This window comes from Nannobrachium achirus (assembly GCF_963921795.1).
Source record: "Nannobrachium achirus genome assembly, chromosome: 3".
NCBI lineage: Eukaryota > Metazoa > Chordata > Actinopteri > Myctophiformes > Myctophidae > Nannobrachium > Nannobrachium achirus.
The window spans coordinates 19,757,801-19,765,189 of NC_137812.1; the positions used below are offsets into that span (position 1 = coordinate 19,757,801).

Below are 7,389 nucleotides of genomic sequence, written 5' to 3' on the forward strand. Positions count from 1 at the left end.
TAAGGGCGGAGCTTACTTAACAAAGACACAGATGTCTTCCGCTCGAGTCAAAGCACGCGTGTAAGCAAGTTGCATGTCTTCAAACGAAACGAGTCATGTCTTATGCCCGTTTGAAGTTTGAATTTTCAAACGCTTTGTATAGCGCCCCCCTTTGGCCGATTGGAATAAAATTGGTTTCAGTGATACTTTGACTAACCCTCTACATCTTTGCCAAATGCCATGAACGTGTAACTTTGCATGTATGATTTAGAGGCCGAAGAATAATTTGCATAAAACCGCAATATCAATTGAATTATAAAAAAAATATATTTCACTTTAAAAGAAATCCGACCAGACAGTTTGACCCTATTGGTCCAAAGTTCATGTGAAAAAAGTTTTGTGCACGTAACGCGAAGATCCCAGGAGGAGATAGATTTTTACTGTTTTTCATATAATTCCAAATTGTGGGAGATCTAAAGGTCAAAGGTCAAAAGTTAGAGCGTAAAAGTTGTTCGGCATGAGGAGACGCATACGTGTATACAGGTTTCATGGCTGTACGTATAACAGAGCATGAGCTATACCTGTTCAAAGTTTGCACTTTCGAAGGCTTCCTACAGCACCACCATTTGCCCGATTGCTGTATAAAATAATAGCACACGTCGCCACAGTAGGCTGAACACATTGATGTTTTTATTTTCATTTTCTCACTAAGTATGTAGGAGTTGAAAGCGGACAAAGTATTGAGGAGAACTTGATTACAGGCGAGCCCACAACTAGAAAATGTGCAATTTGTGAAATTGCGAGTGTGGTTGCCCGCCCCGCCCCGGCGCGAGTCGCGGGGATGCGCCTCCGGGACCCAGAGGAAAACGCCGGGGTCCGAGGGAGAGGACGTAGGGACGGATACCGGCGGGGCCGTGCGACGCGCGATTTGAAAAGCTGCCGTTGGGATCCTGCGTTCTTGATATAAGGATACGGTTTCTTGTTTTAGAGAAATAGGCTCCTCCCACGAGTTTCGCAAGACGATTATGTTGTCGCGTCGCTCCCGAGATCGTTTGTGTTTCGTTTTGAGAGGGTCGTTCCCCCTGAAAAACGCGTTTTGGCCTGAAACCGTTACGTTTTGTGCGTTTGTGGCGCCCCCTAAGGGTCGAAGTGGAAATGCTTTTGGGGATTTGTTGAGTATATCACCTGCGAATTGTGGTTAAAATTTGGTGTTGACCGGATGTTTCATTTGTGATTTATGGCTATTTATTGCGAAATGGGCCCCTCTTGCTAAGTTTGGAAGCCTGTTACGGACGAACGGTTTGGACTATCGAAATATCGCTTGAGTATGTTTATCGCATGGGTCCATAAATTATGTGTACCGATTTTTGTGACATTTGGAGAAAATATGTAGGAAAAGGAGCAAAAAGTGTGTTTTGAAGAAAATTCAAAATGGCGGAAAATTTATCCTGACGCAAATGGGCGTGGCCTATATGGAGAGATGCGTCATGACCCAAGGAATCCAGGGAAAAAATAATTTAAATTTTCCGACCTACGGTTCAAGAGTTATAAGCCAAAAGGTAAAGTGAGCTGTTATAGCGCCACCATGAGGCCAAATGATGTAATTATTTCTCAGTTAATCCTTGTATGCATTATGAACCTTCCCTCCAAGTTTTGAAACTGTAGCCCCTATGGTTTGCGAGAGAAAAATAATTGAACGTGAGTTTTTGCAATTCCCATTATAAGTCAATGGGGAATTTTAATTCACTAATAAATTAATATCAATTAAACTATACAACCTTTCTCTTAGCAAAATGATAGCACACGATTCCCGATGAAGCCGGTCGATTTGACATATGGCGCGAGTGTGTGGCGCAAAAACTGTGGGCTGTGAAACGCGCCGAAAAAAGTTTATCTAGAATAAATAAAGTTTCCCTAGAACTATAGTGTGTTGCCACACAATAATAATGACAATATCTAAAGTGTGCTCGCCTTACAGGCGAGCCCACAATGACAATATCTAAAGTGTGCTCGCCTTACAGGCGATCCCACAATAATGACAATATGTAAAGTGTGCTCGCCTTATAGGCGAGCCCACAATGACAATATCTAAAGTGTGCTCGCCTGCAATAATGACAATATCTAAAGTGTGCTCGCCTTATAGGCGAGCCCACAACTAGAAATACTGTTCCTACGAAGCTGTTCCATACGGCTGGTCTCGCCTTTCAGCGTGCCCACAATCACCTTTCAGCGAGCCCACGTGTTGTTATTTATATCAGGTCGCACTAGTTGGTGGTGATGTCACCAAAAAAGATGCTCGGGCCCTGCTTTTGTACTGTCGGTAATTATTTTGAAGAGAATAACCTTGACATATAAAGTTTTGGTATAACATACTGGTCTCGCCTTTTAGCGAGCCCACAATAAGTGTGTGATGTGAGCGTCGCTCACTTCACACAGGTGTGATTCTTTTTCCAATCTGACTGGGTTTCCTTCTCTCCCTCTACTATAAGACAGTTAAACTGTTGTCTGAAGGCCTCCAGCAGGTAGGGGGCGCTCTCAGTGGTAGTCACAGTCCTCCCCAGCTCGGCAGTCAGCGATGTCACTCCTTTCCCCACAATCCCACAGGGCACACTAGCTGTGTATACATGACAGCCTCATTCCAATCTGATCTAAATAAACCCGATTGAAGGTATTGGATCAAGTGTATACATGGGGTGAGATCAATCCGATCTGGTGTTTACATGTGCCCACTTTTAAATCGTGTTGTGACGCAAATGATTAAATAGATCGCATTTCCCTGTATCCATTAATAATAATAGTAATAATAATGGAGCCTAAGCAAATACACAGCCCCACCAAAGTGAAAAAATAAGCTGCAATGCTCTTTTAATTAGATTATTGGGAATGTGCGTTGTTCTGTATGTATTAGGCCTATATTATCATTATAATCATCATCATCATCATCATCACGTCACAATCCATATTTGCTCCCGACGGGCGACGGCCCATAGAACATATGGCTTCATGGACAAGTGCATTCACGATAATAAACAAAAAGTCTGTATTAAAATTGACTCTCTTAGCTATATCCACTTACCCCAGGCCCCTTTAAATATTATTTATCTGATGAAGAATATAGGATGTTTTGCTGGTGGTTTCTTAGGCTATTTATGATCGCAAGAAGACAATTAGTTAGTGGCCAGATCAATCTGACCTGGGCAAAGACGCACAGGAGGATAGATGAACGAGGACGTAGCGTCCAGTCGCGCTAGAATATCTTTCTCTTTCTCTCACCGAACTACTGGAGTTAACTTAACAAGATCTGCACCTGGCTCAATGACAACAGACTCTCAATTCACCTAGGCAAAACTGAATGTATCCTCTTTGGATCTAGTCAGAAACTTAGCCTAGTTGAGAACTTCACAATTAAAGTAGGTGACACTGTGATAGAAAGAAAAAACTACATCTGCTACCTGGGTTGCATCCTGGAGGCTAACCTATCCAGTGAAAAAATTACCACCAAGGTTATCAATAAAGTCAACCAACGAATTCGCTTCTTGCAAAGGGTTGCCCCGCTGATCAATACTAAATCCCGAAAGACACTAGGAGGAGCTCTTATTGGGCCCCTCATTGATTACGGAGTCCTTGTCTGGTATCGCGACGCCCCAGCCGCCTTAAAGTTAAAGCTTCAAACAGCCCAAAACAAACTAATTAGGATTGTGCTTGGTCTCCCTCCTCTGACCCACCTTACCGATCATCACCACGAAAGCGTGGGATGGCTCAAAGTAGCTGACAGAGTACAGCATCTTGCAATGGGCCTGGTGTACAAGATACACTACACCTCCAAGATTCCCATGTACCTGACAAACTACTTCTTAAAGGTCAAGGATGTTCACGACCACAACACCAGAGGCAGCTCCACTAATCATCATCAACGTAGATTTAACACTAAACAAGGCTCTAACTCGTTCTCCTGCTACACCATCAACATGTGGAACGCCCTTCCTCAAGCCCTAAAGGAGAGCAAATCCCTAGCCTCCTTCAAAATTGGTATGAAAAGTCACCTTCAGACAGCTGCTACCCGTGACTTGTAAATAGACTAAGCCCCCATGCCCCCCCCCCCTTTTTTATTATTCTTTTTTCTGCCTTTGTATTTGATGTTATGCTTTTGAAACTGATATTATCCTAGATAAAGTACTATGTTCTATCCGTCTGTCTTTCAATGTTATATGAGATACTTAAAGTGTGGTTCCTGTGGAAATAAGCCTCGGCTTTCTAGGATCTCCTTTTAGTTGACCTTGTACCAGTGATTTGTACTGTCATGAAACTGTACTTTTTTCTATTGCAAACTTCTAATAAATTCTTCAATCAATCAATCAATCTGTTTCGTGTGTGCTGTGTTTAGGCTGACCTAGGATCAGGTCTGTTAGCCGTGAGGCCGCGAGATGAATGAATGGCTGTGTAAGTGAGATGATAATGCTGGTCTAGGATCAGTTTAACGTGATGCGTAGCCTGCTGCCAGGATTTGAGACGCGTTGTGAGCTTGTAGATCGGCTATTTTTTGATGAGAAGGCACCCGCGACCGCGTACAAGTTAAACATGTCAAACAAACCGAAAATGACTTACCTCTGTAGTTAGAAAGTAGCCTATAAGTATTCCTTTATCCCTGACTTTTGTTTCGATCTTAATATTATAGATTCCTTGGCAGCCTTCTGCCTGTCAATCAGTTAACAGCACGCTGCACGGCTGCAGTGAGTGAGTTACATAAAAGAGGATTTTAATAATGATTAAATGGTCGGGTCTCTCGGAACCTTGGAAATAAAAGGATTTCGGGACAACATGTCACGGGTTTCGGTCTGTAAAAAAAGAATGAACGTCGGAACGGGACGGAATCGGACGAGACCGTTACGGGGCCACTCAGGTTTGGTTTTGTAATTTGATTATTGTTTCATAACAGGTCGGAATCGGTCAAAATTTGACGGTCCATTTAGTTTTCGGGACCATTTTTTGGACCTGTGAAGATCTCTAGCCTACGGTTCTTCTCAATTGAGACAGGAGTCTTAGTTGGGACTCGCGTGAGCGCACGCAAACACGCACACTAACGTAGGCAGGCTACACAGATAGTCTGCACATTTATAGATTGATTAAAAAATGCGTTTATAAACTAAATAGATGTGGTGAAACATCACAAAAAGTGCCACAATAAATGGCCAGGAAGCCTGCGCTGAAAGAACATGTCACATTCTAATCGGGTTAGGTTTTTACATGGAAGGATTTTCCTTTTGATCGGGTCGTAAAAAAGTCTAGACCACCCCTCTGCATCCGATCAGAATTTAAATCGTGTTGGTTTTGATCGGGTTTATTTAGGTGTATACATGCAGAATTAGATCGGGTTTATCTAAAATCTTGTTTTTAATACGATTAGATGCGTGCATGTAAACGGGGCTAATGTGTTTGAACCAGGTCATGTCTGTGTTGCAGTTCAGAGCCATGCCGTGGGACGTGATGTAATGACCAGAGTATGTCTGTATGGCACACCCTATGGCACATATCTTGTTGTCTCCGACCCAGACCCCGGCGTGTGGGGGGGACGTCGAGGCCTCGACGCCGAATCCCCTGCACAGTTGAATGCCTGTCCTCTCCAGCGCGCCCACGTACCAGCGGACGCTGTTCTTGAAGCAGGCCAGGTTCAGAATGGGGTAGCACACCAGCTGCCCCGGCCCGTGGAACGTTATATGACCGCCGCGGTTGGTGCGAAGGAACTCTGCGCCGAGGAGTTTGAGCCTGTGCTCCTCGCTGGGAGGGTAAGGGGCCTGTCTCTGACCGGTGGTGTAGACTGGAGGGTGTTCACACAGCAGCATCACATTCCTCCCTCTTCCCTCCAGATGTTGTAGGACTGCTGGACCCGGAGAACGCTGGAGTAGGACTTCAGACCCAGACTCACAACCTCCACCACTGCTCTACTACTCTTCTGCATGTTATAGTTAGTTGCACAAGTACTACGTTCTGTGGCGTATCTTTTTGTGTATTTGTATCTGTTTGCCCAGTGTTATTTATAGCAGGTCGGGCTTGTTGATGGTGATGTCACCAATAATCATTACCATGGCAACAGCGTCAACATCAGAATCAGCGTTGTATTAACGATGACGTAGACGCAAGCAACATCCGGCTCTGATTGGCTGTGATGCCGGAATTAGTATACACATGTGGTTTGTTGTTGAGGAAAGACGCAGCGCCGATTACCATGGCAACAGCGACAACATCAACTTGTTCGGTCGTAGGAAAAGAAGAAAAGATATGCAAACTATTTTACAAACCAGGCTTACTTACCATGAAACGTTGCCAATACTCCAACGGTAATCCGACGGCACAGTCCTTTCTTCATATTCATATTCCTTTGCTTTGCTTTGCTTTGTTGATTTCCTACTTACAATAGCAAGCTATAGAGTTCTATATGCTCCTGTAGAGTGTGTATGCAATCACTCTAGTTTTAGTAAAAACACGGTTTAATCAAGATCGCACGGAGAAGAACTACATTTCCCATACTGCTAAACATGTACATCCCGTGAAATTGACGTCTGTGATTGGTCTAGCTTCTTCTTCTTTCACATATCTTGCGGTTACCGCGGAAGTAACTACTTCCCCCTGTCTGCCCGGCAGATTATTGCACTTCAGCAGAACTCCGTGAGTGAGTGTCTTTCTTTTACGAATATGATGCACTGTGTTAAAGATGACGATAAGAGCGTCCACAGAGATGACAATCACTACATGTCAGGCCATATGCTGGCCTGGATAACTAAACTGAGCGTGATTTAAGGGCTATATTTCAGGAAACAAGTGTCATTCGCAATGCATTCTGGGAGTGTAGTTTCCGCAATTTAAAAAATAATGATGTACACAGTTCAAAAAAATAATAATATTGTCATGATTCCTCTCCAGCCGAGGTGGCTTTGTCCAAGGCTTAAAAAGGTTTTAAGACCCAGTGAAATGAAAAATAGGTTTTTCACACTTTTAGAGCTTATGGTAATCATATGGGCATTCCTAACACTAGATGCCAAAAAAATAGAAAATAAACACTTTTTGTGTATTTTTACATCAAAGGTTCCTAAATAGGCCATTCTTAATTATTTCCTGTGAACAGAAATGTGCTGTGTGATGACATAGACTTTTTGAATATAAATGAACCTTTGATTACATTCACCTGTTTGTTTCCCATTGCTGGCTCCCATTACTCCCATTACTCAGATTTTACATCACATCGCCTGAAGGGCTGGTCCCTTCTCATTGGTTCAGAAACACACAGGCTTCCTTTTCAGACTGAAACTTCAAAATAAAATACCCAAAATAGTAATTTCATTGGGTCTTTAAATAAATACTTTATGAAATGTCTATGGAAGAAATGAATGGGGAAAACGCTTCCGACACCAGAGT

The 7,389-nt window shown here is 43.2% G+C and overlaps 1 pseudogene across 1 annotated transcript; it reads right to left on the reverse strand.

The window, feature by feature from the left end:
• Window positions 1-2,402: 2,402 nt before the first annotated feature.
• Window positions 2,403-5,935, reverse strand: LOC308282072 (octanoyl-[acyl-carrier-protein]:protein N-octanoyltransferase LIPT2, mitochondrial-like; annotated as a pseudogene). Its single transcript has 2 exons — window positions 5,407-5,935; window positions 2,403-2,589 (listed from the first exon to the last, which is right to left on the reverse strand). The product of its transcript is annotated as an octanoyl-[acyl-carrier-protein]:protein N-octanoyltransferase LIPT2, mitochondrial-like (transcript).
• Between the last annotated feature and the right edge of the window lie 1,454 nt (window positions 5,936-7,389).